Here is a 25,273-nt window from a genome sequence, read left to right on the forward strand (position 1 = left end):
AGCGTTCCCCCTGGTAATGAGGGTGAAAAAGTCGCCCATACTGCGTTCGTTTCTTCTTCCAAGAGAAACCGCCATTACCGTCTGGCAGCGATGGCAAAAATGAAATTCAACCCAGACGATTACTCTGTGAGCGTCGTTATACGGATAGAAGTTATCTAATTCTCCGTTATTGGCGAAGCCATCACGTTTCAGATAGAGCACGCCAGAGAAATAGCGGTGCAGCAAGGGCCAGTCGGATAGGCGGAAACGCTGTTTACCCGCCGTTATCGGGAGGAGGAGGAGGAGGAGGAGAGAGACGTCTAGGCCTAATGAAAACAGCCGCATTCCGGCCGAAGGGGAACTTGCTCCGACGACCCCGTCCGTGGATGCTGATGCCCTGGGGCTCCAGGCTACTTTCTCCCAACAGGGCGTTCGCCCCGATGGCTCGATTCGTTCGCCAATGCCCGCCCCGTGTCGTGAGACGTACCCGACCGGGAGGAAGAGGTACGTGAACGCGCCCGGTATGGCTGCTGGTATAGCGGAAGACAGAAAGCGGTAATAAGCACGTGCTGTAGGCGCTAGACACTATATAGCGAAGGCAGCAATCAGGCAGCAAGACACCTCTTCGCAATTAGCTTAAAAGAAATGGAGCTACAGGTTCCCACCAGGGAGACCACATAGCTCCAGAAACCATCCTGTTATTCGAAGAAGAAGGAGAAGGGTTTGGGATTAAGACTAAGGGGGCGAACGGACAAACGTACAGCCCAGGACAAGACCTGTCCTGAATTGTCCTGTCCGTGTTGTACGTTTGTCTGTTAGTCCCCATGTCTTAACTCCAAACTCAGGTTGCTGCCTACGATATACAGTCAAACTCCTTTATAGCGAACACCTTTTTAACGAAAATACCACTATAGCAAATTTTTTTGCGGTCCCGCTGGAGCCCTTTAGGTCCAATAATGGACATCCTTTTTACTTTTTAATACCTTTACTGCGAAATTGCTTTGCTATCCCCTGAGTTTCGTTGTAAAGGAGTTTGACTGTATAGAATAGACGTCTTATACATAGGGGTTTAGCGTCTATAGCACGTGCCTATTACCGCCTACATTTTTTTTCTTTCCTCTTGGTGCATGTAATCATTTTTTGGCGTACGAAAGTGTCCCTCGCTGGACACGCCCTTCGCAGCTCAAAACGTGTCTTCTCAAATTTGCACCTGGCTGTATAACGAAAAGAAAAAGAAATCCATCCAGGAAGAAGGCACGCCACAAATCAAGGCGGCTTCTGGAGAACCCCGCCTGGTGACCTTCTTCCCTTCACCGAATCCCACATTTTCCGGGCTACGAAAGCAGTCATAAACCGGCAGCAACGGGTGAATGCTTCCGAAACAGTGCGGAGGCCCTCACCGTTCGTGTATATAACACAGTCGACGAGGAGGCTACCCCGAGGAATCTGACATTCGTTCCGCCCCACTAGTTTCGACGAGAAGCCGCAGTAATGCTACCGCTACATCACCAACACGAAGCGTACTCAACAGGAATCGTAGTGTACCATCGCCAAGTGTAGTTCGCGATACCTCTGGACTCTCGCGACGACGTTTTCATAAAGAAAGCCGCTCGCCCTTCGTTGACTGTTCAGAAACGTTCTTCATAACGCCCATTCACACCAGCGACATTTCCCATATAGAATACTCCGGTGGAAGATGCGCGAAACGTGATAGTTTTCTGCTGCCACGTGAGCGTAAATGTTCAATCTCATGTCTTCTCATGCTCTTCTAACTGCGGGGAACATCGTGCAGGTCAGCCACAAGATATTCCGTATAGCAGACGACAGCGCCGAATATGTCTTCTGCTATGTTCGTAGTACAGACGACAGCGACGATCATGTCTGCTGCGTTCGTAGTACATTTCTCCGGATATTCACACGCCGTACGAATGCTCACTTTTTGCCTTTTCTTCCTCTGGAATGTTCCGTGGGGAAGTCTTTCGTGTGAACACACCGATAACGGTACGGTCGTGTCTCATTTCTGGTGCGTCTCTCACGTTGATGATCAATTTCCGAACAGAAGAGTGAGATTAGCGGTGAGAAGACATAAACGGAACACGGGTATTTTTGTACATTTTCGCAAAGAAACGTGGCTTCAATGGGAATTCTTTTGGTGGCGCTACAAGAATGCACCGTTTTGTGCGACTTGGAGATGGACTTCCTGGTGGAAGGACCTCAAAATAGCATATTGCACGTTTCCGAAGCGTACCTCGAAGTAGTACTGCATCCGTTCTCGTGTGACACACCTGGGTTTTGTTAAAGGATACCCAGAACGAGAACAGCACGATGGTACGAAATGGAAACAAATAAAAAGAAAAAGTTCTGGTAAGTCTTCGAGGAAAAACTTTGAGTGAAGTACCGCGATGACCACGAAGTGCAATTTTGGTTGTAATGATTGCCGTTGATCTTGGCGCCGTGAGAAATACGTCCGCTGTCGTCGGTCCCGATCGATTTGCACCTGCTTCTAAACGCGGGAAGAAACGACGAAGTGAAGCATGGAAAAATGTTGAATCTATCGTCGAGTAAGGACCGTACGCTAAAGCAAACTGAGTACCAAAAACGGTTTACATCACTCTGTATACCGACATAGTAGTGTCGATATTTTTTTTTATTCCGTGTTAGCACCGCGAAGCAACTGTGGCTATGAGCTGCGTACAGATGTGGACAGATGAAGAGCGGACAGCAGGAAGGAGTGGGAGACAGGGGGGGTTAGTGTGCGTCCGGGGCCGACTTCAGGGGGAACTGTGCCGACATCCGTCTGGAAAGTCTGCCGGAAAACCCGGAGAAAGCCTCACTAGACAGCACAGCCGGTGGTAGGATTCGAACCCACCACCTCCCAATCTCTAGCACGACCTTGGTTAGGTAGTGCTAATATGGATTAAATCCCGTGTCTTCAGATTTTCACTGTGCGCTCTGCCAAAACATTGTTTGACGGGAAAGTATATTGCTAAAATTAATTTCGAGTTTTGAGAAGCGTGACGTCACAAAGTGCCCAACCTGCCAGGAGGCTGGCAACATTGCTGTTCGAAGATCGGTTTCCGTCTCCTCACCACATGCTGCTGGCAATCTTCCAACGTTGGCCGGAGAGCGGAGACGAGCGCTGTTTCTCGGTGACGTCACCTGCTCTCGGATCACGGGAAACTACGATGTTTTGCGGGTTATTTCGAAAATTTGTGGCGTTTATATTTTGCGTGCTCACTTTCTGTGCGGCGGTTGATTTGTAATATGAAATAAATTCAATCGCTCTGTCTCTCTTTTCTCTCTCTAGTGGAGCTTGAAGTTGTAAGTTCAATTCGCACGTCGTTCGTGTAGCGAAAGACAATTTAGAGTTGCTGAAAAGCCACGTGAAAGGGACCGATACCTGGCACAGGCGGGCGACCCGCAATTTGACGGGACACGGGCGATGGAAGTGATAAAGACAGGTACAGAGCGGGCAAGCACGGTAAAATGTGTCGTAAAAGTTGCGGTCGAACTAAAACTGCCGAGAAACGGGGTCGCACGTTGCTTAATAGGCGTGTGCGCCAATCGGAGTGGCAGTGCCATAACCGCAGCGATAACACCAATGTCACCAACAATTTCGCACTAGAGGGGAATGCACCAACAAAACTCCAGACGTGAACTCGCAAGTAATCCCTTCTCACGCCTTAAAAAGCAGGTGTACCAGGTGTTCTAAAACAGAACTCGAGAAGCATTCACCTTTCGCACTCCTTTTTCTTTTTCTTTTTATCTCTTATTACCTTCCCGCCACTCCATCAACGCACCCTGTTTAAAACCTTGAAGAGATAGTTCCCCTCCTCCGAAATACGAACGAGGCCAATTAAGACGTACATTTCTTTTCTTTTTTTCTTTTTTTTGCTTCATTCATTTATTTTACGTTCACGCAGAATCCGTACCGCGGAGATGGAAGACCCTTCGTGAAAAGTGACATGATCACTGTGATTTTTCGCTCCATGTTTCAACTCCGTCTTACTTTTGGCTTCTTAGTTCTAAAGCACATCCATATTGTGCGCACGCGCAACGCAGAAAAGGCGAAACGTGTAAGAGCTCCTAAAAAAAGGCACTGGGAACGGATATAGTGTCCCACGTACAGCCAAGGAATGCAGAGTCATTCGTCTGCTGCGTCTTTATTTGGAGGATGCCGAGGAAAAAGAATGGAAGATGTACAACGGAGGAGAATGGGAGTTAGCGCCGTCTTTTGACTACATTCTTACCGACGATGTTGAGAGCAGGGAGCGGTAATATATTCCTAGAACACCCCGCGGCAGCATGTGAAATGCAACATGGAGTCTTTTGTGTGCTCCCATGTGGAGTTTCTAGGGCTCAGAATTTAAAAAGGCACTCTATAGTTAACGAAATGCAGGCGCTTTTCCACGGATTTTCTCTCTTCAATCCGAATGAAGTCGCCGAAGCGAAATTACTTGTGTCCTCTAAAGTATAGACCATATACAAAAACTACCGTACACAGCCGAACTAGCAGCTCTATAAGAGTCGTTGCATTGCCAAAGAATAACGGCAACGAAAGTGAAAGACTGGCACAAAAAACGGGAGCAAAAATATGAGAGAGAGGGAGAGAAAAATAACGAAAATACGCCGGTTGCCCTTCCCTGGTTGAGAAACACAACATAATGTCTGAGGGGCTTTTTTTTTAGGACAATACAATAACGTCTGAAGGTGCTTTTTGTGTCTACCCCAGTGCGTTGTTGAAAAACTATTGGAAATCTACCGATTAAATGAGGGCACGTGTGATACTTGCTTAGCTGGCTACTGTAAAAGCCTTAAAAGGGGTAAAAGACTTGCCCGTAATTGTTTTTGTTCCGTTAAGTGAACAGCTTCTTTTTCACCAACATTGTCGCTCCGCTTCTCAACGACCTTTCTAATTCTAGGTACCAATTTGAACGAAACACGCACACACTCACAATAACAAAAAAAAAAAAAAGAAGAAGAAAACGCAACGCTCGAGATTGCCACTAAACTTATCTCGACCTTAAAAATAGGATCAGGATAACATGTGGCATTCTGCACAATTAAATTGTTGCTTCCCATTAAGAGTTCACGGTGGCACTCGAGTAAAAATTCTTCGTACCTATTCACATATAAGAGTCAGCCGTTAAAGCAATTTCGCATGCACCGAAAGTAGCCATACGCAGTGGCTCGCACGCAATTACCGCGTAAACGTGCAACGGGGCCACTGTTTAGTGTGCGAATAGCGATATTTTGTAGCGCACGCGCGAGCTCGCTTTGTTATTTAATGTCGCTTCCTGCTTTTCTTTTCACCGCGTGCTTCGCAGGTTAAACTTCCATGCTTCTTCTCCAATATGGGAGCATCAGGGGAGCTAAGTATAGCGTCAAAGATGAAGTCGCATGAAAGAAGTGAATTAGCGTCTGCCGTTTGGAAGACATTACGACGAAAAGAATGCGTTTAGCACGATAGCGCTGACGGGCAGACACGACCAAGGCATAGCGACAGGAGGCGCCACAGAGCACAAGTTCTCACGCATGGACTAAAGCATGACTTGCACTTAAGGGCATTCGCAGCCTTTGTGGGAGTATACCCATACATTTTTTAAATAGTATAGGGCCACGAGGAATTGTATAATTTGCGTGAAGTATGTCGCAGCATACGTGGGATGTTCCTCCTTATCTGGTACTTACATAAGTATATTGTGGTGCATTTGGAGGCACAGTTGATGGTGCTAGGAGAAGTAAAGCTCTTGCGCCGCTGGTCTACCCGTTATATTTCTCTGAGGAACGGTCGCGTGGTAGTGCATGTTTACTGGTTTCCTTAGGCTTATCCGATCGTGAGTGTCTTAATGTAGTTATGTCTACCTTGTAGTATCTACCTGGGTAATAAACAACATCCTGACCAATATATGTCTTCGGTGATTTCTAGTGTCATTCTAGCTTTTCGGTTCAGGCGTGAGACACTTTTCTATAGCGATCGGAACATGAACGTGACAAAAAATCGCATATCCTGCTTCACTCACTCTTTCGATCACTCAGAGAATAAGGATGCCTCAAAGGAGAACTCTCATCTCATTAAGCGCTGGACAAATGTGTAGTTTTGGGCAATTCATCCAACAATATTTCATGCACGTTGAGCCACATGTATCTCGTACTCGATTTTTTTTTCTTTTTCTTTTTTTTTTTTTTTTTTGCCAGCTATGTTCAGTCCATCGCTACACTCTCAGAAAAGAACTTCACCGCATAACAGGTTCTGCGCCAACCACTGCCACGAATGATAGGGTTATCGCTTCTGCTCTGAAGGAAGAGAGAGGCGTACGCCTTTTTGCAGCAATTATCATATATCCAAATTGCTACAAAAAAGCGCACGCCCCCCCCCCCCCCCCCCTCCTCCATTTTCAGAATCAGAAGCAGTAACCCTATCATTCGTGTGTAAGCAAGTGTAGACTTGATGTTGACAACATATCCCAGAGTTTGGGGGGAGACAAATGGACAGAACACAGAAAACAAACAGCACTGTCTCGTAATTACATCGTCCGCCAGTTATCTTGCCGCAAAAAGAAAAATACAAAGGGCAAAAAACAAAAGACAAATCTGATAAAACAAGCATCGTGTACCTTCAAAAAATATCCCGAGTACATGCTTGGAGAAACCGGGAACAGCGAGCAAGCAATAAAAAGAAAGGAACAGTCCTGCTCGCCGCCATCGTTTATATATATATATATATATATCTTCCCGTTAAGAAAAACACGGCAGCCAGCTAACGTGACCACCTGAAAAACGGCGCTGTAGAGTCTCACCCTTAATCATCGATATCGATACTAAACCAGTTAAAGAACTTTATATCTCGCATCAAAACATAGAAACCAGTCCCAAACTTCCGTCTTCGACCGCAAGAACATTCTACGCACCCCAAAAAGTGGCCTCTGTAGGTGTTTTTCTGACTTCCCCTTCTTGTGTATGTCTTCTCTGGCGTTTCGCATTTATTTATTTATTTTGTTGCTCGGAACACCTGCAGCAACAGCGAGAGTAAAGGAACCTAACTTGCCAACACAGGACGCGGCCGCCTGTTTTTGTTCGCCTGTCAGGTCAGGCCCTGCGAATGCTGGTTTTATTTCAAACCTTTCTTTTTACTGACATTCTTTCGCGAAAGGGAAAGAAAGCCTGTCGGTCACTATCTTTGCAAAGCATGCCTTGTAATGGTAAGTAGTGCCTGCCTTTTGCGGGTTAAGTGCCGTCCACAAATTCCGGAGTTAAAGATCGGGTGCAGCACATTATTTTTCAGCCGGCGTTTCGAGAACAGTTCCGAATATTCTTCTTGGTGTAGTGCCTACATGCATCGGACTTTGCGCCACGGTGCGAGTCATTTTGCGCAACGCTTTGTTGTCTTTTTTTTTTTTGCAAAATTTGTTGCAAGTTCTTATTGTTTTTTGCAACCTTACGTGTCCATCGAAGTAACTGAAATGTCATGTGGCACAGGAATACTGACAGGTGAGCACAACAAAGCTCTGAATTCCTCTCTCTCTCTCTCCTTCTTTTTCTTTTTTTCTGTTTTTGTGATAGATGTCCACCCCAAACGAGTGTGGTTGTGTACGTGCGACGTTCAGGTGAGGACACGTAATATTAGGGTTCGGATAGCGTTTCCGCAAGTTTACGCAGCTGACTAGAAAGCTATAGCTGAATCAGTCCCAACAGTGTGAAAAGCTTGATGCTGTGGGCACAACTACAGAGGGACAGGACGAACACAGCTGTTTCTCTAGTCCTGTTCCTCTGGTTGTGCCCACACGCGGTCTTTTCATATTATGGAGTTTGTCCACCAGCTGGCTGGCTTCTATGCCATACTCTCAGCTGACTCAAAAATGTCTTCTTGCGCCCTTACTTTCCAGTCACCCCAAAATAATATTTCGCCAGTATCATTTGTCTTTCTCTCTTTCTTTCCTTTTCTTTTTCTTTTTTACGGCGTTCGCCAGTGGTTCTCCTCACAGTTGCAACATCCCTCAAAACACATTTTTCTTCACATACTTCAAAGTGAAGGTAATATACGAGGTACGGCCACGAAAGAGCTTCTCTGCGGGGACATCATTATCTAGATAAATATAACCTCTAATAGGGTTTTGTAAGAAAATCGTACGCGCTAACACATTAGATGGTGGGCGGAGTGCAAGGAAACTATAGAAGATGAACTGCCTGCGTTTCTTTCCATTGTGCTAGAAAATTGTGGAGGTAAAGACTTTTCGTTGGGAAGCTGGCGAAGTGGACGCAGTTAGCGTGCAATTTTCCTGATGCTGATGACGCTGACGCTGTCCGCGTTGTGCAGTCGTCTCGAAGCAACGTCATTAGCTGGTCGTGGTATACACAACGGTTACGTACACGCGCTGTAAAAACTGCCACTTCCTATAAGCGAAAATTGGCCTTTAATGTCAGTACTCCGAACTTGTTTCTTACACCTAGGCTGGCTTAAGCAAATATTTGCGTGCTATTTTGATGGACACCTAGCGGGTGCAACATTAGCGCTGCATCGCATGCTAGTTCTTTTAAGCGGCCGGAAACATAACCCGTGTGTACGCAATGAAACGATGAAAGTACATTAGCTAAATAATGCTGGTAAAGTACCGTGCCAGCCTTATTTTGTGGTGGCACTCTTTCTAAACTGTTAGCACAGCAACGTTACTATATACTATTCTACTTTTGAGTGAATGAGCGTATCCCGATACACGATTTGGAGAAGAAGCATCAGATATCGTCTTATTTGCTTTTACGACTGACTTCTTCGCATCAGTCCCAAAAGTGCACAAAAGTCGTAAAACAAAGGTCTCATTATACGGAAGCGCCCAAGCGCAGGGACACCAAAAGGACAAGTACGAAGAGAGTAGAGCTGCGGTGTTGGTGGACGAGTTGTTAAATATTTACGGACAGTGTCACGTTTCGGACGTGGGTGGGGAGGGAACATTTGTGATTTATTGATTACGGGTGCTATCCTATAGCCATACCTATAATGGATGGACAGCGCTGTCCACTACGTTGGAAGACAAGAAGAATGGCGAACACAAGGCAATTAAAGATGCTCGTCGACGGCAGGAAGATCAAGCAGAAATAAATAAACCAAAAAGGGCTTCGAAGCATTAATAAGTTAGAATGTGCATTATACTCCAGCCATCTTCTGTGACGATCTACAGCATGGGCCAACAGTATTGAAAATAAATAAATAGACAAAATAAATGTGCCTCTTACAATATGGGTGTCCATTTGCCAATAAATTAGCTCCCCTCTATGCTCGCATGTCAAACCGCGTTTGTATATGTTTATATATATATATATATATATATATATATATATATATATATGTTTATAGGATATGTAATTTTTGCTCAAGCCGGAAAATTTGTGCGAAAGGTAAACTGCGTACGCAGTTGAGAGCGTCGTTTGGATTTCGGATTATCTATACCTCAAGGTAATTATTTTTATTTGCAGATATTAAAAATGAACGTTTGTAAACTTTTGTAAAAAAAACATTAAATAAATAAGACATTGCATGTAACAATTGTGAAGATACCCCTCGGAAACCGCTTTCTGACAACTAAAGTGGTCAAAGAGGGTATAGCAGTTATCGCTACCGCGAGTGTGTGCGTACGTAGACAAACACTCATCAGTCCTAAGTGGCACGGATCTCACTGATGTCGCCAGCTACAAGCAAACAAGTTTCGTTTTATAAGCTGCACCGGGGAGACTTAGCGCACCATTCTCGGTGTCGTGCAAGCAGGAGCTTCCAAGACCACTTCGTAATTACGGCCCTCACCTTCTTCCAAGACAGAGACATGGGAACCGACACACGCAGTTATATAAAGGTGACAATCGGCACGCCCCGCACAATGGCGCAGTCTGAGAACAGCGGGAAGACAAAAGGAACCGGAAGGTGGTCACCGGAAGCAGATGACATTCACGGACACGTGACGCAAACAGAACCACACTGGTAACGGTGCTCCGTACAGATCGAGTGAACAGATAAGAAAATGTGCTATCGTCATTTTTCTGAGTGGCCAGTGAAGCGAAAGTTGAAGATGACCCGATAAGAATATATGTTGCTGCTCATCCCGGCTGAATGGCGGTGACAATAGAGGGATACGGGCTAATGTTCATTCCGTCCTGTCAATAAAAGAACTATGCTGCATTTTCATGAATGATGAGGATGCAGTGACATAGAACCACATTGACGAAATAGATGAAAGGATGCTTTGGCCAAGCAGGCTATGTGCATAGATGATCTAGTCAAGATGGACAGAGCGGAGCTCTCGGTGAGGCTATGTGTTGTATACTGCTCGCTATTCCACAATGTTCTAATGCTCTATAGTGCTCGCCATTCTACTCTGCTCTAACCGTGTATTCCAACCACCAACATCCCCCTGAAATATTTTAGTGTGGAAGAAAAAAGCAAAAACTGCTCACGGGGCAGGAGTTGTGGTGCGCGTAACGTTCAGCATTCGTACAGTGTCGAAATAACGGGATCAGACGACACACTTAGCAGACGACAGCGCCTTTTCCTGTCGTCTGCTATGGAATATCTTGTGGCAGCGCTGCAGGATATTAACAGTGCACAAAACTACATGACGTCGCGGGCTCGCGCTTTCGTTGCAGCAGAAAGCTGTGACGTTTTTTGTGTCTTCTTCTGGAGTATTGTGACGAATACCGCTCGTGTTAGTAGATGGTAGCAAACAGAGTGGACTCCACCTCTAATGACACACACGTATAACTACCGGAGACGTCTACCAAGCACCTAAAATATCGAGGAAAAATTCCGTTAATATAAAACGAAAACAACAGAAACCGCTGTGTCCGGAGGATATGCATTTGTCGCCTTTTATGAAAATAAAAACTCTATGGAGAGTCTTTGATGCGATTATAATATGCCACGTTTCTAATATGCAACAGACTTTAAATCTCTTCCGTGCCAGCTGTACCCAGATTAATATCGCTCTACACAGATACGAAGCCATCGACGCTCAGTTTTCTAACACGAGTACGGGTGTATACGGCCACACAGCAGTTTGCGAACTTCCCCACCTGTGTCTGCAATAGCGCACATAAAAATAAAACCAAAACAAGCGAGAACGAAAGTAACCGCAGACCACATGCGCGTCTGCGACTTGCCCTATTCGAAAGCTCCGGGAATTCATATTCGCGCGAGGTCTCCCTCGCCGCTTCGCCAAACTTTTCAGTCGTGAAATATAAAAGATATGACGCGGTTTTGGATGGTATAGAAATTGGAACGCCTGCTGACCGGTGACCTGGCAAGGACAACGCACTTTTGGGCATTGCATGTGGACCCTTTCGTTTCGAAATAAAGTTTCGTGTGTGGCTCAAGTGAGCACAGCGAAATTATATGTGTGTCTTCGCTTCACTGTTTGCACAATGAACGTTGTCCCACCTGGGACTGTAGTGAAACCGACGGGTAAACTTAATTGGGAGTGGGCTGGTCATGCAATGCGCCTTTTACGGCATCCTGCCCCACAATACGCACTCACCGAAGGGGGATACCGTAACGGTACATCCCGGAGTTTAAAAAAAAAGTAGTTGTTTTTGAATTAAGCTTTTTACGGTGCCGCAAAAATACCCCAGAAGCGTTGGGATGAAAAGGTGCAAGCATAGAAAGACCATCTTGATTTAATTGGATGACCAATTAATTTGGATGATGATGAGTGGGGTGCTCCGCCAGAAAAAGCTCTCTCGTGTGTTTGTGGATATTAAAGCGTGTCCATGTGTATCACCTTGTAAGATGTAGCTTACATCAATTCGAAAAAAAAAAAACTGAAACGAACGACAGGAATGGGAACGAAAGAAAATAATTTTTAAAAAAAATTTAGTTATGAGGATTTATTCCGATCAAATACAAGTATTGTGACGCCTCGTGGTGAGCTTGTAAAGGCAACGATATGTAGGATAAATAATGTGATATGTCAGTGTGATTGACCCCCTCCCCCCATATTAATGTAACCCCCCCCCCCAGAATGGGCGGTACATTACATACCCCCTTTTCAATGGGGAATGTACCATACCCCAGATATTTTGCAGCACAATGTCATTTGAAAAGAACAAAAAAAAAAATGAATTTACGAACACCTGTCTCTGGAGGTACTGTCAGGGAGAAAGTGCATAACATTAACGTCCTGCGAGCCATTGTAAATATGAAATCCAAATTCGTGGGCTTGAGAACCATTACGCCTGGTAGTTATGTCAGTGTAATCGTACATTATCGATCCCCGTAAATTACCCACGATTTCTGCGAATCCCAACCTTGTGGTCAGTGCTAGAAGGTAATAAGGTGCATGCAAGAGCGCAGACTTCAATAATTTCCTTCACAGCGACATCAGTGAAAAAAAAAAAAAGGAAAAGGAAATTTCGTGATCCATCTCACCTGCTACTCTCGCCTTCACACTTGCGCAGACGGCCGTCGAAAAAGAAGAACGAAACTCAAATCACGCATACACAAAATTCCAGCTGTCGTGCACTGCACATCCGGACGAGAATACACGATGGTTGGTCGCACGCACTCCGAACCGAACACCACCAAATCCCGGGCCGAAAATATCCGAGCTGGGTGGAAGGCCGCCTTCGCCGGTCCCATCCATAGCTACGCTGCCATAGCAGCGGTCGAATAGCACCAGCCCCTTGGAGGGCTATTCACTGCAAGCCGATCGACGAGCCAGCGACCATGCCGAAGGTTGCTCCACGCGCATCTTTGTCGCGCACGCAAGCGAGCGCGTTGAACGCCGCGCGTTGGTAGGAGCGAGAACTATTGAGGGTGTAGCGCCCTTTTCAAACCAGCGTCGCGGGCTCCACCAACCATGATAGAAATTCATAGTAAATAACGCAGGCAACGGAGAGACACGCGGTCAAGCGATTTTTTTTTTTTTTTTTTGCCAGGAACATTTGCAAGATATTTTGCAGGATTTTTTTCTTCCTTGCCACATATTGGTACCATTTTTATTTCATTTCAATTGATGGAAATTTAACTTCTTGAATTGAACTTCTTCTTACTGAAATGAACTTCACCGCACAGCACGCTCTTAGCCAACCGTCATCTCGAATCATATCGTTTTCTGCCCTGATTTGCTGAAAATGGGAGGCGTACGCCTTTTTTGTGACAATTATGAACAGCATAAGTGTCACAAAAAAGGCATACACCTCCCATTTTCAACAAATTAGGGCAGATAACGATATGATTCGAGATGACGGTTGGCTAGGAGCGTGCTACGCGGTGAAGTACATTTCTAAGAATGTTTGGATTGGGGTTCTAGCCCTCTCCCGCTCGTATGGCGTGTCAATGTAACCTCCTTTCGTCGCACTTTGGCGCTCAAACTAGAGCCGACACAAAAGAGGCCGAGCAAAGGACTCATTTCCGCTGATTTTCGGCCAATTTATTTCAGCAATTGACGTTGCGTTACAGGTGCTACACTGAGTAAAATGACCACGAGGAACCCATTCCCGCAAAGAAAACGTTAGGTTACTTGGGAAATATCGGAGTTTAATTCAAGAAATCAAATTTCCATAGATTGAAATGAAATAAAAATTGTACCAATATGTGGCAAGTGTTCCTGGCAGAAAAAAATCCCTTGACCGCATGTCTCTCCGTTGCCTTGGCGGACCAGCCTGTAGAGCGTACTTCAGGACGACTTCATGTTCGGAAGATATCGGGTAGATAACTACTTTATTTTTGCGACTTCCACAAATTTTAATGCCGAACAAAATGTGTACTGCGTTACAACGCTGTCACACGGTCACTGAAATGAATGACGATTGAACTGAATTGTTAAGTGGCCGCTGCTACACGAGCTGGGGCCGTCGCCAAACATTTGGTGGCGTAGGTGTAGCGGAGTGTCTGAATAAATTACCTATCAAGTGTTCACCACCTCACAACAACGATCTCTTCCTCTGCACTGACCACATACCGGAAGTGACGGGGTCAGGATGGTGCGACCAAAACCACATTTCCCAGTTCCGCGTTTAAGCGGTTTCAGTCGGGCCGCAACAGCCGCCTCCTTACAGGCCTTCGCAACAGAAACAACGATAGACTGTCGAGCAAATTAAAATTTATTCCCACCACCGGCGTTAACCACACGCCTCCAAATTGTGCGGGGTCAACAAAACCGGGTGCCCTTGAGTGGATTATAATGAACTTTCGTTAGCACGAACGTCATTAGGGTGATACCCATCTAGAAAAAAAGGATTATGAATGCAGAAATACGGAATCGATTCTCTCTTTTTGATTGTGCGTTGGAGATGAGTTCATTTCTTATTCGTCGACAACCAATTATGGAACGGAACGTGCACTGGATGTGTAGGAAGGCAGCCGACGTTGGTGAGGAAGCAAAAGAGCCCCACTCTAAAAACAGAGGGGGTGTCGCAGTATAGCTTGCCGTTGAAGATGGGGGAGAAAAAGAAGAGAGAAGGGGGCGTACGCCTTTTTGTTGCAATTGGGATATATGAAAATTACCACAAAAATGCGTACGCCCCTCCTCTGTCTTCCAATCACAACTGATAACCCTATCATTCGTGGCAATGGTTGGCGCACAGCGTGCTATGCGGCGAAGTTCTGTTTTAGAGTGATGGAAAGGAAAACAAATTATCCCAACTGGAGGTACTGCTGTTTCATTCCAGTGCGTCTGATGGCAAGGACTGACAATTGTACGCTAGATTCAAAATGGAAATTCTATACGAGTCGCTACTTCCGAGCACATCGTTATGCTCACAAAATCGCCCCTCAAAATTTCACAGTACACTCTAAAAACAGAACTTCACCACATAGCTCGATAAAGGCCAACCACTGCACAGAATGATACCTTTATCACTCCCGTTTTTAACCAATCAGGGGGCAGAACGATGTCATTCGAGATGGTGATTGGCTAAGAGCGTGCAATGTGGTGAAGTTCTGCTTTTAGAGTGTAGGAATACGGGCCTCAATATCATAACAGGGAATAGGCAAAGAAAGGGAAGAGACGAAACGAAAACGCATTTTTGTAATGGCAGCATTATGTGCTATCACCCGTGTATCACCGTATATAGCCTATTCCGTGAATAGAGCCATAATTCCGCTGTTTCAATGCTACTTTGACGTTTCCTTTCCAATTTGTTTACCACCAAAGAATAACAGTTGCGAAGTACGCTCGTGTCCGTTGTTTTGCCTGCGAAGGTCGCAACACACGTGAACGATGTACTTTGGTGCATCCGAATGGTTGTTAGATGTATTCGGATTTGCACGCGAACTCTATAGACAACAAATCGACGAAGACTGGTGCAGTATTAAGGCAGTAGAGAGAGCCATCTCCACACATACGTCTAACGCGGAACATCATCACGATAAAGGTTTCGCAAATCATGCACGAAGGAATCTACACGTTGCATATACGACGCATTAGTTCATATTTAGTCCAAGGAAACGTTTGAAAGGGACGTCGATTAAAACAATGGAATAAGACGGTAATTAAGAGAAACGGTTCAGCGTACAATTACAGTCCATTATAATTCCGCCTTCCATGATTCAGTCGTTTATTCGCTAATGACTTCATAATTGCAGGCAAGAAAGCTATATTCCACATTGTCCTCCCAATTGGGAACGCAAAACGTGCACATCAAGACTCCGGGAGATAAGATGCGATATGTGGGTCTGCGAGCGAACTTAACTTCGAACGCTACTGAGCCGTGACCTATACATGGGCGTCCCGTGTCGCGTCACACATCGATATCCATGACGTTTTGTATGGGCATGGTATATGCTGCACAAATCTGCAGCCTCCGATATATAGCGCCCGATTTTAACAACGATTCACCCTGTGAATTGCGAGTGCGCGTTTCCTTGTAACAACAAGAATGTACATGGAGTTTCTTTTTAAATCATCTACAGAAACAGGTGGTTTGTGCATTATTAAAACAGAACTTCACCACATAGCACGCTCGTACAGTCTAAAACTGGAGCTTCACCACATAGCACGGTGATGGCCAGCCACTGCAGAGAATGATACCTTTATCAATCCCGATTTGGGGAAAGCACGGGGTGGTACGCCTTTTTTTTTTCTTGTCTCTTCTTTCTTTTTTTTTTTTTGTAATTGCATAAGTGTTCCAAAGAAGGCGACGCCTCCCACCTCCCGTTTTTTAACCAATCAGGGGGCAGATCGATGTCATTCGGGATGGTGATTGGCTAAGAGCGTGCTATTGAACTGCACCACCCTGGGGTACGGGACATCATGTACCATCATCGCCCCCTTCTTCCCATGAAAAACCTTCCTCGAGGCATACAGACCATGCTCCATAGGCTCCGGACTGGATATGCGTTCACCAACAATCAACTATTCACGATCGGCTATATAGGGGTGACGCCTGCTGTGGTCACTGTCAACAACCTGAAACAATCGAGCACATCCTGCGAGAGTGCCGAGCATACCATTCTGCGCGTGAAGCCCATCTCCCTCGCCCCAGCTCTGGCACGCTAGCGGACATCCTCCAGCCCGGTGGTGCCGAACGTCCCCTCTAACACATTGCACTCCCCGACGAACTCACGCACCCTCTACGCATCGCCACCCTTCATCCTGCACCCTCCATCCGTCTTTGTTTTCGTTCTTTCTTTTTCATAGTTCATAATTGCCACAAAAATAGCGCCCCCCCCCCCCCGTGTTCATCAAATCAAGGGAGGGAACGTTGTCGCTCGGGGTGATGGTTGGCTAGGAGCGTGCTACGCGGTGATGCTACGTGAGGCCAACAACGGCAAGCCGGTTCTTCGTCACCACCACCACCTATGTTTGTAGAGTGAACTTGCGATGACGATGACGTAAGGTGTTTCACCGCAGTAGTTGCGGTACCCTTGTCCATTACGCAGTCTAAAAACAGGAGAGGGGACGTACGCCTTTTCGTGAGAATTATCATATATCCAAATTGCTACAAAAAGGCGTGCGCCCACTCTGTCTTCGAACTAGAAGCGAACTCCATGACATAGCACGTTGAACGATAACCACTGCCACGAATGATAGGGTTACCGCTTCTGACTCGAAGAGCGAGGGGGCGTACGCCTTTTTGTAGCAACTTGGAGATGTGATAATTGACACAAAAGGGGCGTACATCCCTCTCTCCCTTCAGATCGGAAGCGATAACACTATCATTCGTGGCAATAATTGGCGCACAGCGTGCTATGCGGTGAAGTTCTGTTCTTTGTGTGTGTGTGTGTGTGTGTGTGTGTGTTTTGTGTGTGTATATAAGTAAACAACTACGACTCATGAGCGCCACATGGTACATGTACTCCGTGGTACCTAGCACATATTATTGGCTGTATACACTCTAACAACGTAACTTCACCGCATAGCACGCTCCGCGCCAATCATTGCTACGAATGATAGGTTTATCGCTTTCTATTCGAATAGAGAGTGAGGCATACGTCTTTTTGTGTTAACTTGAATATATGATAACTGACACAAAAAGGCGTACGCCCCCCTCTCTCTCCGAATTAGAAGCGATAACCCTATCATTCCAGGCAATGATTGGCTCAGAGCCTGCTATTCAATGATGTTCTGACGATGCCCACTTGAGTGCGGCCAACAACGGAGAGCTACCTCGACACCTCCCCCCACCCCCTCCGTTTTTAGAGTGTAGATTTACTACATTGCTGAATATGACGATAAACTCCAGACATTATTTTTTGACTGGCAAACCGTAAGAATCGAGAGTGTGCCAAACCTCACGAGGTTTCCACAAGAAAGGCATTATTGCGAGACGCGAGCTATGTGAGGATCCCCTGGAGGACTATATTTAACCCAGTCCATCTGGAACTGTGGTGTCACTTGCACTCAGAAAGAAACATAGGTTACAGGTCCAAACTTCGATACCCTGCGTCCTGGGCAAATTGGTCGACCCAGAGCAGCACGTGACCGTGGCTGGAGAGGACGTTGCTGTCTATACATAGCGTGCTGGCGGTGCTGCCTTTTCTGGCACGTTTTCGTCGCCATGGCCGAAAGATTGGCAACGATCGATTATTACGGGCTGGACGAAGGAAGGGCTCTGATGAGAGGCCACAGCAGCGGGGCGGGTGCTGGATGGGCAAGATTTTCTGCGACGAAGACTTGGTCAGCGACACGTGCAAGGATATTGGTGCCGTATGGTGCGTGTGCAGAATATTCAGTTTTGAAATGGGAGTATCCCTCAAAAAAAAAAAAAAAAAAAGTCACCATGTTCGTCTAAACGAGATTAACTATCGCTGTTACAGACATAAGCTCAGCCTCAGCGAATGTTACCTTTGTGCCGTTCCGTCAGACTTTCCTTTACTAGGAATGCCCAATAATTACTGAAAAGTAAAAAGAAGCCTAAGCTATTGTAGATATGTTCCCCACTTACACTATAACAAAAAAAAAAGGAAAGAGTAATACTAATCCTTTTCGGGAGCAGATGCACTGCCACCGCCCTTAGTCCCTTTCAGGACTAAATACATGGACGCTTACTGACCCTTTGCAGCCCTGGGAAATAATTTCAGGGTCAGAAGATTAAAATGTGGAGTAATTGCAATTGAGAAGACTAGCATATGTAATTACTCCCCAGTTGACTTTTGTTTTTATTGTTCCCTTAGGGTGTACGCACTGCTGAAGAGGCAAACAAACGAACCGTTTGTTCCGCAAACAAACACGTTTTGGAGTAACCAGTCCTGACTGGGTCGGGACTAACCGCTCCATATTTTTCTTTCATATCCAATCCAATCCAATCCCAACAGGACCAAAAACTGGACATAGAAGGACGACACACACGGAAGCGTTCATATGACCCAACCCATCACACTCTCGCAGGACCAAAAAAAGCTCGTCTAGCGCTGGTGTGGCGACGTTTGAGTCATAATGATAAACTAACGATGACTAGCACATTAATATCGCTATCTGAATGCCATTTCATTATCCTAATCTAACGCATTTAAGTTAACGCCGATTACCTACCATAGAGTGCAACCTTCAAACGGCCGGTCGCCACTCCACCTCGCTGCTCACCGAAGATGTTACTACTCTCAGGGCATTAAAGGCTTCGATTTAAGAACCGTATAGCGAAGGCAATCTATTCTATAACGCCCAACCGTAATCCGAACCTTTCACCTCCGCATATAACAATCTCGGCGGAAAATCGGCGTGATCTCTATCAGACTGCGATGATAGAATCATTTGTGAGGGCACCTCTTATCTATTTCTCTCTGGGATGTGTAACGGAGATGAGTTCCTCAAATAGACCACCTGGGACGAGCTTTCAGAATGGCTGTGGGTGCATAGGAAATGATACGGCATCTGCCAATGGGGATATCGCAAGCAGGGCTTCGTCACAATAGCCACCCCATTTTGATGATAAACGTTCGAATATTAGCTTCACTGCTTCGCGTTTTCAGCCCCGCGTTATAACCGGTTGCATAGTTCAGTTCCTCAGCGTCGAGGGATCTTCAGTATTTCGACGTCAACAGTATAAAAGCAGGCTTATGTGCTTGCATACATGTACAGTCGAGTGTCTGCTGTTCCATACGTTGTAGCTACAGGGTTCTGCGCTTTCGGTTGTTATTTTAGGGCGGATTCGGTGTATGTTTTTCGATGTTTAATTATTTGCACGAAATCGGCACTTTTCGGTGGTTTTTCCGGCGTGTACATGGTTTACAGTGCAGTTATTGGCGAATATAAATCGCAAACTAATTTCAAAACTGTGCGTCTCAGAACAGCCTTAAAGCTAAAAGCCAATACAAAATCACAAAAGGAACATTTTATTGCTCCACAACGAAGTGGTGTTACATTAATCGTTGAAGCAAAGCTCTTTCTTTTTATTTATTTATTTTTTATTGAACGTGTGCAGCGATTACTCCCTCTAATCTTTTCTCGGGCATTCATCTGAGCTCCGTGTTTTTCGGTTTAAACCGAATGATTGCAAAAAATGTGCACTTGTCTGTGTTTTTCGGTAAAACCCGGAACCTTAGCGTTGTCCGTCCTCGGTGGATCAGTCGGTGGCGTGTTCGCTTCGTTGATTGATTGATTGATTGATTTTGAAAAGAAAAAATGGAGATGTTAGTCTCGAGCTACTCGGGACTGGCTACTCCAGGACACGTTATTTAGAAAAGAGAGGAAAACTACACAAATTCATACAATTTGAAACGGAATGGAAACGGAATGGATGAAAAAATCACCACAAGACTTGGCACCAAAAGCAACAGTGCAGAAGAGTACACGTGCGAAATCTCAATGCAGTAAAAATAAAGAGCGTCACAATGTGGCCGTTCCACGTCGTATTAAATTTTCCTACAACAAGAGGCCCGTCGAGACGAGAAATTGCACAAGGGTGCGCATGGCAGGTATAAGCTGATTTGCTGGCCAGCACCCAAGAACCATTTCGTTAATGGACCACATTCGCATTGAAGTGCATGAAGACAAGTATGTGAACACCGTGCACTTTCTAGCTTCATTCGCAAGCTGGCGTATATAGTACATCGAACAGAAAAAAAATATTGGGAAGAGGTAACGTAAAGTTTTTATCCACACTATCCTGACACCAGCAATTACTTTAGCCTCTCGACTGTCCAGGACAGAAAAAAAAAAAGAGAAGCGTTTTTAAGAAAACCGGGGCATATCCCACTGCATCAACATTCCATCATGTCATCCATTCTGCCTATTGAGGTAACCTGCCTCCGCATTCACCTGAGATTAATTACGCATATGCGAAACGAGGTCAGCGAAACTTGCTTCCGACGAAAGCATAGGGAACGTTCTTACTTTCTCTTCCCAGCGTCAAAATATAAAAGCGTTTCCTCCTGAGCGTGATGGAAAAAAAAAAAGTAAATTCCACGAGGCACTCGTTTGTTAGGCCTCGCTTTCGTAATTGCTCGTCGAACGCGCGTCGCATAGGAGGTTACGTAACGGTCATCAGCGAACGTTTCACGCACATGCAACTCTGATTGGGAATGCTTGTCTCGTGGAGGAAAAATGATTACACGTCAGTCCTCCAAAGACGCGACGGAAGGTTCATAGATTGCTTTACACTGCAATACCCCCGAGGCATAAAGTGTCTCTAAACGTTGGAGGTGCTGTAGAGCAAGAGCGAAAGTTCGTTGACAGATTTTTTTCAGTAAATGATTGTACTCAATCATGAAACCAGAATGTTTACATGAAAGGGACCCTTGGTTCCTCCATCAGGAACATTTTTCGGTTTCTTATGCTTCCTGATTCTTTTGACAGCTTCACGTCGGCGTGATGTCTTGCTACGTTTATTACGTGTCACGCTGTCATTTGTCGTTACGCCACACTTTCCACGGCGAGAGTCAAAGCGCCCGAGCGCCGATGGCTCCCGTGGCTCAGTGGTTAGCGTGCTGGCCATGTCACGTCGAGACTGGGAGGTACCCAGGTTCGAATCCCGGTGCCGGCTGTGCTGTCTGGGGTTTTTCCTGGGTTTTCCTCAGACGCTTTCAGACATATGTCGGCACGGATCCCTTAGAAGTCGGCCCAGGACGCATATTCCCCCAGGGCGTCAGTCGTGACGTTGCCCACCTACGTGAGGCCGACAACGGCAAGCCCTATCATCATCACCACCACCGAGCGCGGATATGTAATACTGCTTCCAAAACTGGTCGTAGCCGCTGTAAACAGCTATACTTGACATGTGCTGCAGTAAAACAATCAAGGCGAAGGAATAGACGAAGCATGCTAGAAGATCCTTCACGTTTCTTAGCTTGGGAAAACGTTTATAGTAGCGTGGTGCCTGTCCTTATTTGAGCGAAGAATTGAATTGTAAGAAAAAAAAAATGAGTATTTCAACGGAAGACCCCCTTTTTTTTTTCCTTTGTCATTGTTCCTGTCATTGTTTCCGTACACGGATACAACAAAATTTAAATGTCGATTAGCTTAATTTTCGTCTTTTCAACTTTTGCCTTTTTACCTTTTTTTACCTTTTAACCCTTGAACCAACCTACCAAAGGTGTATATAGTAGGACATGCAACTTTGGAGGCATCCAGCAAATAAGATAAGTATATTTAAAGATAAATGGGGTCCGTCGAAGTGTAGGCTCTATACGTGAAAGCTTGTACGTAGTAAAATAAATTATTTTAATGTTTCAACACTTATCATATTCACTTGCGAGTGCTAGATTTTTCCCATTCTTGCCCGTTAGTTTCCATCCCCCAAATGTGCAAACTGTTCTTCTTTCGTTACGGAAGAGGTATATGACAGGATGCAAGCTTCAGTGATCGACTACGAAATACATACTACGTTCTTTCTAGCTGTTAGGTTTGTCTGACCCACCGTGTGGCTGCCTGTCGAGAGCGGTCATCGCACAGCCAGATGCACTCGCTTCGCCGGTGGGGCGTCCAGCCTTCCTGCAAGGAAAGAAAAACGACAATTTTCTCTTTTTTCGTCATGTTAGAGATACCTTGAAGAGATGTATATAGATCGACGCAGCACGTATTGTTCTAGGAAGTGTTATCCACATTACGCCATTTAGCTTTTACTTCATTGCTAGTAAAGGCGCGCCCGTAAAAATATCGTAAATGAATATTGCTTCTGCGGCATCGTCAGAAGTTCCAAGGTAACATGGACCTACACTCTAAAAACAGAGGGGGGGGGGGGGGGTCGAGGTAGCTTTCCGTTGTTGGCTGCACTCAAGTGGGCACCGTCACGACTATAGCCAAAAAAAAAAGGAAAGTGGGAGAGGGGGAGTTGAGGACTTCAAAGTGATGCATAGGGCAGGATGACCGATACTGATGGGACGGAGGCACGCTGTAGGTGAGAGGTGCACTAGAGTGGTCTTTCAGCTAGGCCCGTTTCTTGAAGAAAGCACACGAGGCCGCGAGTTTTTGAAAGTCGTTCCGCACAAGAACATTCGGGGAAGAGGACGTCCGTCAGTATGCTAGGCCTGGCGTGGGGAAGATGAGTTTCCCGCATAGTATGGCATGCACGGCATTCTGTCAGGACATGCGCGATAGTCTCCGGATGATTACAGTGTCCACAACTGGAGTCCTCCCTGGAGCCGATCTTGAACAGTTGCGAGTTCGTGAGCGCAGATCCCGTGCGTAATCGATGGAGCATTGTCTGCATACCACGGGGAAGATCTTTCGTGGGAAGAGAGGGTCGGTGATTCTGCATGATGTCCTGTATGCCAAGATGACGCACATCAACTAGCCGTTTGACGACCATGTGCCTGTCAGTGTCGGCCGGGACTGGTAAGGATGGGCTGCAGCTGTGGTGTGCTGGGGAAGCTAGCTGGTCCGCTCGTTCGTTGCCTCTGATGTCGACACGAGACGGGATCCATTGGAGCGTAAGCTCACCTCCGGTTAGTCTATGCGGGGCACACGACTTCCTTATATACATCGGGCTAGGATGCTACCACACATGGGGTTCATCACGTTGTTGAGGGCACTTCTGGAGTCCGTAAGCAAAACGGCCTTAGTTATTCCGGTGACTTGAACCGCAGCAGCTGCGTGTAACAGAACTTCACCGCATAGCACGCTGTGCCCCAACCATTGCCGCGAATGGTACACTCTTAGAAATGAACTTCACCGCATAGCACGCTCCTAGCCAACCATAATCTCGAATGATATCGTTATCTTTCCTGGTTTGCTGAAAACGGGAGGCGTACGCCTTTTTTGTGACAATTATGAACAGCATAAGTGTGACAAAATAGGCTCCGCCCCATATTTTCAACAAATCAGGGACGAGAACGTTGTCATTCGGAATGATGGTTGGCTAGGAGCGTGCTATGTGGTGAAACTCATTTTTAAGAGTGTAGGGTTATCGCTTTTGATTCGAGGAGAGAGGGAGGCGTACGCCTTTTCGTGACAATTACCATATATCCAAATTGTCACAAAACGGCGTACGCCCCTCTCTCTCTCTCTCCTCGAATTAGAAGCGATAATCCTATCATTCGTGACAATGGTTGGCGCACGGCGTGCTATGAAGTGAAGCTCTGTTTTTAGAGTGTACACTCTTAAAAATGAACTTCACCACATAGCACGCTCCTAGCCGCACGAGAGGCGGAGCCTATTTTGTGCTCATTATGTATGGTACAAGATAGGCTCCGCCTCTCGTTTTCAACAAATCAGGGGCGAGAACGTGGTCATTCGGGATGATGGTTGGCTAGGAGCGTGCTATGTGGTGAAGTTCACTTTTAAGTGTGTACGCTAACGCACTTTTCTGCCGAACTCTTTAGCAACTTCGGGTTTGAATTTCGCACAAAGTTCTGGGCTTTCAAAAACTCAAAAGAGGAAAGGATAGATCCCACCTGCCAGAAAAAAAAAAAAGAAAGAAAGAAAAACTTCACCGACGTATATCGTCGAAAAGTGGAAAAAGCCAGCGAATCGGTAATGTAGACTGATGCGGGAATCCCGGGTCGACGGCTACCGATATTTCGAACGGAGTCTATATTCTTCTGTACTGTTCCTCTCCAGCGTATGTTTTTCGATTCTTTCTCTGATTCTTTTTTTTTTCTCCTGAGTAATGAAAAAGCACGGCGCTCTACGTTCCTTTATTTTTCACACTTTGACGTTGCAAGAGCGTTATTAGCCCACCGGTCCCCTCCGAATTACGAGGGGATCAGAATTCCCCGCATATATAGAAGAGGGCCATGCCTTCCTCTAAGTCCCCCTGACTGTTTCCCTGCTTCACAGCACAGAGTAGTTTGAAGTGCGCACTTTTTTGGGGGTACACTCAAAACAGCAACCGCCCTCCGCATCTTTTTTTTCTTCTTCTTATTTTCTCTCTTTTAAATAATGGTCACTAGGATTTAAAGCACCTAACAGGCTTGTAATCCGATACGCTATTCCAAGCTCGCTCTTTCGAGTCCCCCAGTGGGTGGCATCCCCCCATGAAGGGGGAAGGACATGACGTCACCCCATTCCGCCCACCTAGATCCCCTGCCGTGACATCATCGCTCTATGACATCACACGGTTTCATTTGTTATACAGTCACGTATAGAGGACCATTGCTTAATAAGGGGGAAACAGGGAGCGACGATGTGTTTAGCTATATAGAGGCAAGCTCTTTCAGGTGGGCCTATACATTCTGCCATCATTAGTGGAGAAAATTGAATAGTCGGTGTATAGCTGCTTACCACAAGTGGGAACCATCGCGTATATTTCGTACGTTTCCGCCATCTTTACATGTTAAAACGCGTGCATAGTAGTCACAATATTTTTTGGTGAATGTTGGTGTTTTCGTTCTTGTATTTACTGGTGCGTGGTGCCCGATGTTGAGGATAGGGCGATTTTCGTTGGTCGGTGTGAGGCACTCTTCAAGTTGTACACTCTTAAAAGTGTGTGTGTG

The 25,273-nt window shown here is 45.9% G+C and overlaps 1 protein-coding gene across 2 annotated transcripts in view; it reads right to left on the minus strand.

Moving 5' to 3' along the window:
• LOC135401270 (SH3 and multiple ankyrin repeat domains protein 3-like) overlaps positions 1 to 25,273 on the minus strand; it is a 94,772-nt gene that overhangs the window by 59,005 nt on the left and 10,494 nt on the right. Inside the window, exon 2 of one of the 2 annotated variants that reach the window (XM_064633555.1) lies at positions 22,258 to 22,331. The gene's annotated coding sequence lies outside the window, so the exon portion shown is untranslated. Of the gene's footprint in view, positions 1 to 12,388; positions 12,686 to 22,257; positions 22,332 to 25,273 lie in introns of those variants that run through there. The other variant, XM_064633554.1, reaches the window with a different exon arrangement.

Source organism: Ornithodoros turicata, chromosome 7 (genome assembly GCF_037126465.1).
Source record: "Ornithodoros turicata isolate Travis chromosome 7, ASM3712646v1, whole genome shotgun sequence".
NCBI lineage: Eukaryota > Metazoa > Arthropoda > Arachnida > Ixodida > Argasidae > Ornithodoros > Ornithodoros turicata.